The sequence below is a fragment of the Gossypium hirsutum genome, chromosome A06, assembly GCF_007990345.1.
Source record: "Gossypium hirsutum isolate 1008001.06 chromosome A06, Gossypium_hirsutum_v2.1, whole genome shotgun sequence".
Taxonomy (NCBI): domain Eukaryota; kingdom Viridiplantae; phylum Streptophyta; class Magnoliopsida; order Malvales; family Malvaceae; genus Gossypium; species Gossypium hirsutum.
This window is the reverse complement of record NC_053429.1, coordinates 7,621,491-7,633,747: the sequence shown is the minus strand read 5'-3', so window position 1 is coordinate 7,633,747 and position 12,257 is coordinate 7,621,491. Positions and strand designations below refer to the sequence as shown.

The following is a 12,257-nucleotide window of genomic DNA, read 5'->3' as shown; positions in this document are numbered from 1 at the left end:
GATTAATTCATTCTTCCATCAAAATTTTATGGGAGCAACAAGAAGGGCTGATTCCTTTAATGTCAGAAATTTTCCAAGCTATGGCCTTTTTATGTTCTTTTAATACTTGGATTAATTCCTCTTTCTCCTTGGGTTACAAGTTAGAAGCAATGATAACTGGTAATGTAGAATTATTTCCAAGGAATGCGTATTTCAAGTGGTTTGGTAATTGTTTAAGTTCCAGTTTAGGAGGCTCTTCAATAGAGGGTTTTTGCTTAAGTTCATTATTTATCTTAATTCCCTCATATTCTACTCGTTTTGAAGAATACTCATTAGGTTCATCATCTGTCTCTTCTTCTTGAGCTAGATATAGTTCCGTCGTGTCCTTCTGTAGAATTTCCTAAAAAGAGTCTTGAGTAGTATGATCAATAGAGTCAATAAAATAACATGAGTCATCCTGTTCCCTAGAAAACTTCATAACATCATAAATTTTAAAGATAATCTCCTCGTTACCTACTCTAAGTACCAATTTACAGTCAACCACATCGATTATAGCCCTAGCAGTAGCTAAAAATGGGCACCCTAAAATTAAAGGTACTTCCACATCTTCATCCATGTCAAGCACAACAAAGTCAACAGGAAATATGAATTTATCTACTTTCACAAGTACGTCTTCTATAATACCCCTAAGATATTTAACAGATCTATTGACTAATTGAATACTCATCCTAGTGGGTTTAGGTTCCCCAAGACCAAGTTGTTTGAACATTTTATATGGCATCAGATTAATGCTAGCGCCTAAATCAACTAGTGCTTTTTCAACATTCAGACTACCAATTAAGCAAGGAATAGTAAAACTTCCTGAATTTTTAAGTTTGGTTAGCAGTTTGTTTTGGAGTATGGCTAAGCACTCCTCGTTGAGTTCTACTGTAGATACGTCATCGAACTTCTTTTTATTTGTTAAAAGCTCCTTAAAAAATTTTGCGTATGTAGGCATCTGCGAGATGGCTTCAAAAAAGGTAAGTTGATATGTAATTGCTTAAAAAGTTCAAGAAGCTTACTGAATTGTGCATCAATGCGGTCTTGTTTCAATTTTGCTGGGTATGGAACTGGTGGTTTATATGCCTTCGGCATTGGTTTGTCACTATTTTCGAGTTTTTCTTCCATCCTCTTACTTACTACAGCTTCTTGTGTTAGCTTTTTTTCAGTTTCCGCTAACACTTTCCCACTCCTTAGTGTAACTGCTTTCACATGCTCTTTTGATTTAGTGTTACTAGGTAAACTTCCTGGTGGTCTTTCTGAAATCAGTTTGGATAGCTGGCCTATCTGAGTTTCGAGCCCTTGGATCGATGCTTGTTGATTCTTAAGTGCTGTCTCGGTGTTCTGAAAACGGGTTTCTAACACTGATATAAACTTTGAGAGCATCTCTTCAAGGTTCGGCTTCTTTTCCTATTGATAGGGTGGTTGTCGGTAGCCTGGAGATAGTTGTGGTCTTTGATTTCCTTGACCGACCCACGAGAAATTGGGGTGGTTCCTCCAACCTGCATTGTAAGTGTTACTATATGGATTGTTTTGAGGTCGAGGATTATTACCCATGTAATTTAATTGTTAGTTATCCATGTTGTGGCCATAGGGTTAGTATTCCGAATGGCTTGTTCCACCTCCACTTGCTTCGCACTGCATTACTGGGTGAACCTGTGAAGAACTAAGGAAACCATCAATTTTCTTATTCAAGAGTCCAACCTGATTAGAGAGCATGGTGACTGAATTGACGTTATAAACACCGGCTGTTTTCGTTGGCTTTGTCCTCATGACTTGTCACTGATAGTTATTCAGTGACATCTCCCCTATAAACTTATAGGCATCTTCAAGTGTTTTATTATTGATGGTTTGGCCAGCAGCTGCGTCAACCATTTGTCGAGTCAAAGGATTCAAGCCATTATGGAACGTTTGAACCTGTAACCAAAGTGGTAACCCATGGTGAGGGCACCTTTTCAAAAGGTCCTTGTATCTCTCCCATGCATCGTAGAATGTTTCTAAATCCATCTGCACAAAAGAAGAGATATCATCACGTAATTTAGCCGTTTTAGCCGGCGGAAAATATTTTAGTAAAAATTTTTCGGTCATTTGTTCCTAAGTAGTAATTGACCCTCGTGGTAACGAGTTCAACCACTGTTTAGCTTTGTTCCTTAATGAAAAAGGGAATAACCGAAGACGAATGGCATCATCAGAACACCATTAATTTTAACGTATTGCATAGTTCTAAGAAGTTGGCTAAATGAGCGTTGGGATCCTCATCATGAAAACCATCAAATTGAACAAGTTGCTGTATCATTTGAATAGTGTTAGGTTTCAGTTCAAAAGTATTTGAGAGCTATAGCAGGTCTAACTATGCTCGATTCAGTTCCTGTTAAAGAAGGGTTAGCATAATCATACATAGTACATGGAGTAGGATTTTGATTAACCGCAATTGTAGGAGGTAGCTGATTGTCTTGGTTTTTAGCTATCTCTTCGGTTGGGGGTTGAGTATCGTCCTCTTACTCGTTCTCTGTGTATCTTAAGCTTCGCCTTATTTCTCTTTGGTTTCTGCGAATTGTGCGATCGATTTCTTCGTTAAAAAGTAGTGGTCCTGATGGGTTTCTTCTAGTCATAAACTATAAAAACCTGCCAAGAGAAGGAAAAAGTAAATTAATAAGTAATAATAATAAAATTAAATTAAATTACAATAAAAATAAATGGCTAAAGTAATAAAAATTGAGCGTTCCTAATATCTTAGTTCCCCTGCAACGGCTCCAAAAACTTGATCCCGTGATTTCGTGATAAGTTTTAAATATTTATAATTAATCGTTCTTGAAACTAACTATTATCGCGATGTAGGCAAGTGTACCTATCGAACAGTAGTATAGTTTTAGCAAGACCGGATTGTCGAACCCAAAGGAACTAAAAGTACTAATAATGACTGTCTTCTTATTATCTAGCGTAAGAATAATGTGGTTTTGTTTAACTAACTAATTAACTAATCTAAGAATTCACAAAAAGTAGAATTGGGGAATTGCTTTTGGGAAAATCGATTGAATTAAGATAATACTTAGGGAAAAATCCACCTAGACTGTATTGTTATTCTGGCTCCGAATCGGACGATTTATTCATTTAACTTGTTCCGTAGAGATCATTAAGTTATGTTATTATCCCTATTCAAGACTAATAACGTCTAATCCTTAGATTGGATAATTGAGACCTTTCACTAATTAACACCCTAAGGTTGCATTAACTCGATCTATGGATCCCCTTATTAGGTTTCACCCTAATCCGGTAAAATCTTGTCACCCTATGTCTAGGCGCGCAAACAACTCCGCTTAATTATGACAAATGTACTCTTAGACAGGTCTATTCCTCCTCTGAATAAGAGCTTATCTTGAATCAGTATCCTAGGATATCAAAATAAAAATTAAGAACAAATAATTAAGAACAAGTTAAATATTTATCATAGAATTCAGAAAATAATAACAAGATTCGTCTTAGGTTTCATTCCCCTTAGGTATTTAGAGATTTTAGTTCATAACTAAATAAGAAAACATCTCAGAATAATAAAGAATACAAAACATAAAGAAAACCCAAAACTCTTGAAGAGGAAATTGATGAGAGATCTTCAGTCTTGACGGTGAATCTGGCTTCTGAGATGGATTAATCAGCTTCCTTGGAGTAATTCCTTACTCACTATTCTGTGCCTCCTTTTTCTTCCTCCTCTAGGGTGTATTTATAGGCTTTGGAATGCCTAAGAGCCCTCAAAGTTAGCTTTTTCTGAATTGGACTCAACTTGGGCTCGGTAGGGACACGCTCGTGTAACACGACCGTGTGCGATTACTTCAGGCCATGCTCGAGCCTCCCAAATTAACACGGCCATGTGATCTGCCCATGTGAGGAGGTCCAGGCCGTGTTGATTTTGTACTTTAGCCTATTTTCTCCGTTTTTGGCCCGTTTCTCATTTCTTTCGCTCTCCTATGCTCTCCTGAGTATAAAACATGAAATTAAAGCATTAGGAGCATCGAATTCACCAATTCTAATAGGAAATCATCCATAAAATGCGTTAAACATGGGGTAAAAATATGTATAAATTACGGTTTATCACAGCAGCACTTCTATGCATCAGGCTAACAAGTTATAATAAATACTCTCCATTACAATTGGCTTTTGGTTAGGAGCCAAATATTTCCCATCTTAGAACTTTTGGATGTGCGATATATGCTCCAATTGCTCCACCACAACAACAAAAATGGGTCCTCAAAGGAGGTTGGGAATATATGTGGTTGAATCTTCTTCTATAATTAAATATGTCGGATCATTAACTAGAGATCTATTTACTGCATGATTTGTTGAGTGTCACTTTGATGAAACAATATTCCCAACATTAGGGAATACAACTGGTAAAAAAATTACTTGGAATGAGTCATCATTATCTCAATTAGATCCTCGTACAACTTAATATGAACAAGAAGTTCAAAAGATAATACATTTGCAAAACATCGCCAATCAACTGCTAGATTCATTTACTAACATAAAGAGAATTACAAAATCTCATATACCAACTGAAAATGTTCTAATACGAATTGATGTCCCAATAAGGCAAACTGTTAGTGTAAAAGAAAGTAATCCATGCCTAAAGTGTGGAAAACTAGTTGGTTCCAAAAATAAGAATCCTCGTAAAATGAAAAAAGTAAATATTCAAGAAGGTCATATTGTGGAGACAAGTGCCCAAAAAGAGACCAAAGATATAACAAATAAAAAACCCAGAAGAGGATAAAGTAACTGAAAATGGTCATAACAAAGAGATATCGATAAGTTATGTTACTTCACGAAAAAAATGGAATCAGAAAAATATATGTAACACCCATTACTCAGTCCAATCACCGGATCCAAGTTACAAGGTGTTACCACAATCACCGGAGCAATCACATAAAAAAAATTACATTATAATAGATTTACTACAGTCTACACAAATGGTGAACAGATGAAATGCAAGTATATCTCGTGAACAGATACAATGCGAACAACCTCACGTACAAACATCTTACACACAGTCCTATTACGGTGCGTTTTAACTCCGTGTAAAGACATGTGGTGAATAGAACCCGCATATATGCATATGGTGGTTAGTTTAATGGATAGACTTATAGAAATTTAACTTAGTAGACTCATACATACACGTTGCATCCGCGAACTGTCTTGCGAACTATAAGTGGCAGACAGTCACGCAAATTATCTCACAAACAATCCGACAGTGGACAATTCATTTACAAATCCAATTATGCCATAACATTAATTACTTATACAATCACCATATTAGTACCATTTCCATATATCATATTTTTACCAATTGGAGCAAGCTCAAGTACGAAAATCGTATATGCGTATACATGGTTCAACTAGCCAAAACACAATAGAACTATTAACCATTACACCTATTTACATGCCACTTATAACCGGCCAAAATGATCAAAGGACTACTTAATTGATAGATGGATAGTGTGAGCTTTAGAGATGATCCGATGGACTCATTCTGCAAAATGTCAACTATAGAAACATAAAATGAAACAGAGTACGCATTAAACATGCTTAGTAAGTTCATACAAAATTTACTTAACTTAATGGATATTCAAATAATTTATGCAATTAAAACATATTGAAATTTAGCATGAAAATCCTTCAACATTACGTTACTTTTATATGTACATCAACAAACATTTAGAGTTTAGTACGTACTTAACATGAACTTATAATCTATTCATACAGAACAAAACAATCTATCATATAGCATATACCGATTCAATCACACATTAACTGTAAAATGTATAACTCCATTCATATCAATCTTTCAATCATTAACTACCACATTTCCATTTCCATTTCTATCTTTTGCCTAAAAGCTACATTAAATTTAATCTCACTTGTACGAAACTGGTTTACTTACATATATACAAATGTATTAGGGCTGCTAACACTAGCTTCAAATCAGGTTTGCTAACACTAGCTTGGTTTGATGCTACTAACACTAGCTTTAAAGAATCCGCAACATATGTTGGATATCAAGCCATCGAATTAATTCCTAATCACAACACCCATTTGTTTATACAAATTGATATACTCGTGTAACAGTCCGTTTTCAGTAAAATTGGATAATGGTTTCGAGACCACAAATATGAGGTCAGAAGAAAATTTATTTTAATATTATTTTATGTTCTACAATATGATAGAAATATCATATGAAAATTTCGTTAAGAAATTTTACCGTTTACATTCCTAGCTTGATAGAAAGGACTAAATTGCATAAAGAGTGAAAATTGAATTCTAGTAGTTAAAAGTATCAAATAGCTATGGAATTTAAAATTAGAGGTCCTTATATAGCAAATATACCATTTAGAGAAGTTAGTAGATAAGTATGATTATTCATCATTGAAAGTTGAAGAAAATATTAAGGTTAATTTTGGAAATAGATTTAAAGTAATATTAAATAGAATATCTATTTTCATTATCTTTCATCAAAAAACATGGAAACCCTATCCATGGAAGCTTGAGCTTTAGCAAGCTTATTTTTCCCATTTGGGTAAGTATTCTTGTCCCGTTTTTAATGATTTTTATGTTTTTGAGATCGTAATAGCTTAATCTAGCTATCTCGGGGATTAATTTACAAAACCGTTAAAGTATTAGGGTTTTGCCATGGATGAGTATAGTTGAATTTTGAAGCTTTATGATAGAAAATGAAAGGTTGTTGTTAGATAAACAACTTTTGTAAAGAGAATTTTGATAAAATTATCAATTGGAGACTAAATTGAAAAAATGAAAATTTTATGGAAAAATTTTGGTTTTTTTTAAATACATGGGCTGCTATTGATATGTATGAAAATTCGCTAGGCTTGGATAAGGATTAAATTGTATGAATTTTATTTTTTGAGTCTAGGGACTAAATTGTAATTAATTAAAAGTATAGAGACAAAATAGTAATTTTGCCAAATATGTGTGTTGGATTAAATTGAATATGAATTATATTAAATTAAGTTAAATTCATTTGCATAGATCCAGATAGACCTAATTTAGAGTTAGATCGAGGCAAAGAAAAAGTATCGAACTAGTAGCCTTCATATCTACAAAAACTTATCGAGGTAAGTTCGTGTAACAAAATTGTATATTTATATGATTTAAAATTGAATGTTGTTGTGTGTGATTTGTACAAATTGCCATGTGTAATTATGATCACTTATCCGATAATTATCGAGTCCCGTTTGAACCTTATAAATTCGAAGGATACAAATGGCATGTCATTAGGGTTCCCAATATGGTTGTGATCCTGCATGTGTTGCGGACACACCACAACTCTCTTAAGCTTTCCGACACTTGGCTCTCTTGAGCTTCCTGATATTTGGCTCACAAGAGCTTCTCGATATACAGCTCGTATGAACTACCCGTTACTTAGCTCACATGAGCTTCCTGTTATATGGCTCGGAAGAGCTTTCCGTTTACATGCTTGTATAAGCATACAAGTACATGAATTGACAGATTACAGATTTGTACACTTCGTGTGTACTACCCGTGTATCCAATGATATTTTAAATGGTTCAACGGGCAAAGTTCTGATATGAAACAATATGAGTTCAAATGAACAATTACAGGTATATACTTGAATTACATGGAAATTATATTACATGATATATTGAAATATGATATGGATGATACACGTATGTGAATCTTACCTAGTGATATATACATCCATGTTTATTGGTTATGGAATGTAATACCCCCTACCTGTATTCATTGCCGGAATAGGGTACGAGGTATTACCAGAGTTTACGATTTTTTTTATATTCAATATAGCCCCTTTATAAATATCTAACCTTCCCTACAATATTAAATTGAGACCAATCCACATCAACCAAACCAATTCAACATAATTTCAAGATAAATTCATGCATATTTATAAGATAACGTCATCACATACCCAAAACCAGGTTTGTTAACCATACTAATGGCTAACTTTACATTCATTTCACTTTAACATTTACTTTATTAGCTTATACATGCCATTGATTTCCAAAATAAAGTTTCTTTATATACCGAAATATTGAGGTTGATAGTGTGATGTGTCTCTGACCAAATCCGACCTCTGAGCTCTTAACATTACAAAACAGGGGAAAAGGAAACAGGGTAAGTATTTTGTGCTTAGTAAGCTCATGTAACAAGAATTATACTTACCTAATATTTTTAATATAATACAATAAACATTCCTATATCCATTTAATGCATTATTACCCTAACATGCACAAACTCAACATTCAAGTTAGTACAATAATTTTCATGTGGCAATAATATATACTATGATTGATGAGCTCCTCAATACATGATTTCCATTTCCTCATATATATATATTGATATATATATTGATATTTATCCCGTTGAATTTCTTGGAATTTTTGATGGATTTTCACATAAACTTTTAGTGTACATTTCCGGGTCCGTCAATTCATATTCATGTGCGCACATTTCCATTTCAGAGAGCACACTCCCTCGAATCTCATCCTTACAGCGGGATTACCAGTCTAGGCTAAATCCCCTGTAATATAAACTCATAGAGTATTGTCGGGATTACTAGTCCAGGCTAAATCCCCTGCAACGACAATTACTCTAATGAGCTTGGATCTGAATTACCAGTCTAGGCTAAATTCAGACCCTAATTCGGATTACCCGTCTAGGCTAAATCCATTTTCCACATATTCTTCGGGAGGGCTATATCAGGATAGGATCACCCGTCCGGGCTAAATCCTTTTTACCGTCAATTTCTTTTCAGAGATCTATCGAAATTTCCTTTCATTCAACTGGGATTTCTTCCCCCTTTTTATCAAATATATCAATGTTTCATCAATTTTCATACAATGAACATTCAAATCATATTCACATCAATAACATACATTTCAAGCATTTAAGAATATAATTCAAGTTACACGAACTTACCTTGATACTTGTTCGTGTACAAAAATCTACTAATCTTGAAATTTTTCCTTTCCTCGATCTAGCTTCGTATTTGAATCTTCTGGATCTAAATAAATAAATTTAATTATCAATTTAATACATTTCATGTTCATATGCAACAATTTCTATAATTTCATTATTATTATTTATAGTTTATTCAAAACTGTTTATTTGAGTCATAGTCACTAAATTATTTATAACTTGAGCTAAAAAACTCCAAATTAAGATCCGTTAATTTTCCTTGAAACTAGACTCATATATATTCTTACCATAAAAGTTTCAGAATCTTTGGTTTAGCCAATAAGTACAGTTTATTCTTTAAAGTCACCCATATTCTGCTGTCTGACAGTTCTGACCCTTCTTCACTAAAAATTAATTATCTATTCATACAGAATTCGGATGATTTTCCTGTTTGTTTATCTTGAAAATAGACTCATTTAAGATTCTAGGAATATAAATTTAAGCCCATAATTATTTTTATTAAATTTTTTATGATTTTTCAAATCAGAACAGGGGAACTCGAATTCATTCTGACCTTGTCTCACAAAATTCATTATATCTCATGATTATCAGATCCATTGCTTACACCATTTCTTCTAGGAGAAACTAGACTCAATAAGATTTAATTTCATATTTTTTTATCTTCTAATTATATTCCTAAAATTTATGGTAATTTTTCAAATTTAGTCTATTGCTGCTGTCCAATATTGTTTTAGTGCAAGCTGTTTATTACCATTTTCCCCCTAAACTTTTAATAAATAACAATGTCGTCCCCACTCAATTAGCCTCTCAATTGAGCTGATTTTTCTCAATTAACACTTTATTCTATCATCTTAAACTAGTTTACAACCTTTAGGAATAAAATTTCAGCAATAGACTTTAATTCCAAATATTTTCACAATTAGGTCCTAAAAATCAATTTCTATTGAAATTACCTAATAAATTCATCTTATAAACAAATTAAAGCTTTAATTTCATTCTATTTCATCATAAAATTACAAAACTCAACCATGGTGACTTTCAATTTCATCCATGAAATCAAAAACTAATGAATTTAATAGTAGGACCTAGTTGTAAAAGTCTTAGAAACACAAAAATTACAAGAAAAAGGCAAGTATTAACTCACTTGGTGCAAAAATTATGGAATACTAGCTTACAGAACCCTCCTATGGTGTTTTTAGCTGCTGGAATTGAAGAGAAATCTAGACATTTCTTATTTAGTCCTAGTTTTATTTAGTTAATTTTGCAATATTCCTATTTTGCCCTTAATTTATTAATTTTCCTGCTGATTTCATGCCCTTGCTGTCCAGCCCAAATAAATTTTGGGTCTAATTGTCTTTTAAATCCTCTACTCATTAGACACTTAAGATATTTAATCATCCCATCCACTTTTACACCTTTTACAATTTAGTCCTTTTTATTTAATTAACTATCCAAACATTAAAATTTCCTAACGAAATTTTAATTCCACATTACTAACATTTCATAAATATTTATAAAATTATTTTCGACTCGTTTTTATGAGATAGAGGTCTCGATACCTTATTTTATCCAATTTCTTCAATAATTTCTTTTTCTAACTAACCACTAAATCGGTAAAAAAAATTTACCAATATTTTCATACGATTTTCCTATCATATCAATTTTCATGCAAAAATATTGAAATAATTTTCTCTTTAAATTGGATTTGTGATTACAAACCACTATTTCGATAACCTTGAATTTAGGCCATTACAACTCTCCCCCCTCCTTTTAGGATTTTCGTCCTCGAAAATCTTACCAGTAAAGAGGTTTGGGTATTATTTCCTCATTGTCTCCTCCGGTTCCCATGCCGCTTCCTCAATCCCGTGCTTTTGCCACAATACTTTCACCAAATTTATCTTTTTATTTCTAAGCTCTTTTGTCTCCCGTGCCAATATCTTGACCGGTTTTTCACTATAAGTCATATCCGGTTGAATCTCCACTTCTATCGGAGAAATAACATGTGAAGGATCTGATCGATATCATCGTAACATCGATACATGAAAAACATTATGGATTCTATCAAGTTCCGGTAGTAATGCCAATCGATAAGCGACCAGTCCAATTCTTTCTATGATTTCATATGGCCCGATAAATCTTGGACTCAGTTTACCCTTTCGACCGAATCGAAGAACTTTCTTCCAAGGAGACACTTTCAGGAATACCTTGTCACCGACTTGAAATTCAATCTCTTTTCGTTTAAGGTCGGCATATGATTTTTTACGATTCGAAGCTGCTTTTAGACTATCTCGAATAACCTTTACTTTTTCTTCTGTTTCCCGAATCAAATCAACCCCATGTATCTTCCTTTCACTGAGTCCTGTCTAATATAACAGTGTTCTACATTTTTTACCATACAAAGCTTCATACGGAGTCATTTTAATACTGGACTGATAACTATTATTGTAAGCAAATTCAATCAAAGGTAGATACCTCTCCCAATTACCATCAAACTCTAGTATACAACATCGAAGCATATCTTCCAATACTTGAATTACATGCTCAGATTGACCATCTGTCTGAGGATGAAATGCAGTGCTGAAATACAACTGAGTACCTAAAGCTTCTTGCAATTTGTCCCAGAAACGAAACGTAAATCGAGGATCTCTATCTGATATAATAGAGACAGGCACTCCATGTAGCCTGACAATCTTAGATATATATAGTTCAGCTAGTTTATCTAAAGAATAATCCATACGTACCGAAATAAAGTGCGCTGACTTTGTCAACCGGTCAACAATCACCCAAATAACATCTTTTTTCCTCGGAGACAAAGGTAACCCCGATACAAAATCCATAGTGATTCTTTCTCATTTCCATTCCGGTATAGTAATTGGCTGAAGTAACCCCGAAGGTACCTGATGTTCAGCTTTAACTTGCTGACATATTAAACACCTTGATACAAACTCAAAGATATCATGTTTCATTCCCGACCACCAGTATATCTTTTTCAGATCATTATATATTTTATTACTCCCCGGATGTACAGACATATTACCGTTATGAACCTCGCGTAGAATCTTCTGTATGAGCTCTAAATTCTGAGGTACACATATCCTACCTCTGAATAATAAACAACCATCAGAACCAATCTGAAATTTAGAATCATTACTTGACTCACATTGTGCCCGTTTAACCTGTAACTTCTCATCATTCTTCTGAGCTTCATATATTTGCTGTAAAAATGTCAGTTTAGCTCTCAATTCAGCTATGATAGAACCATCATTAGTCAGTGACAA

The 12,257-nt window shown here is 33.6% G+C and overlaps 1 non-coding gene across 1 annotated transcript; it reads left to right on the top strand.

The window, feature by feature from the left end:
* Positions 1–1,951: 1,951 nt before the first annotated feature.
* On the top strand, positions 1,952–2,058 carry LOC121231538 (small nucleolar RNA R71). Its single transcript, XR_005929596.1, has one exon. It is a non-coding gene; the product is annotated as a small nucleolar RNA R71 (small nucleolar RNA).
* The last annotated feature ends 10,199 nt before the right edge of the window (positions 2,059–12,257 follow it).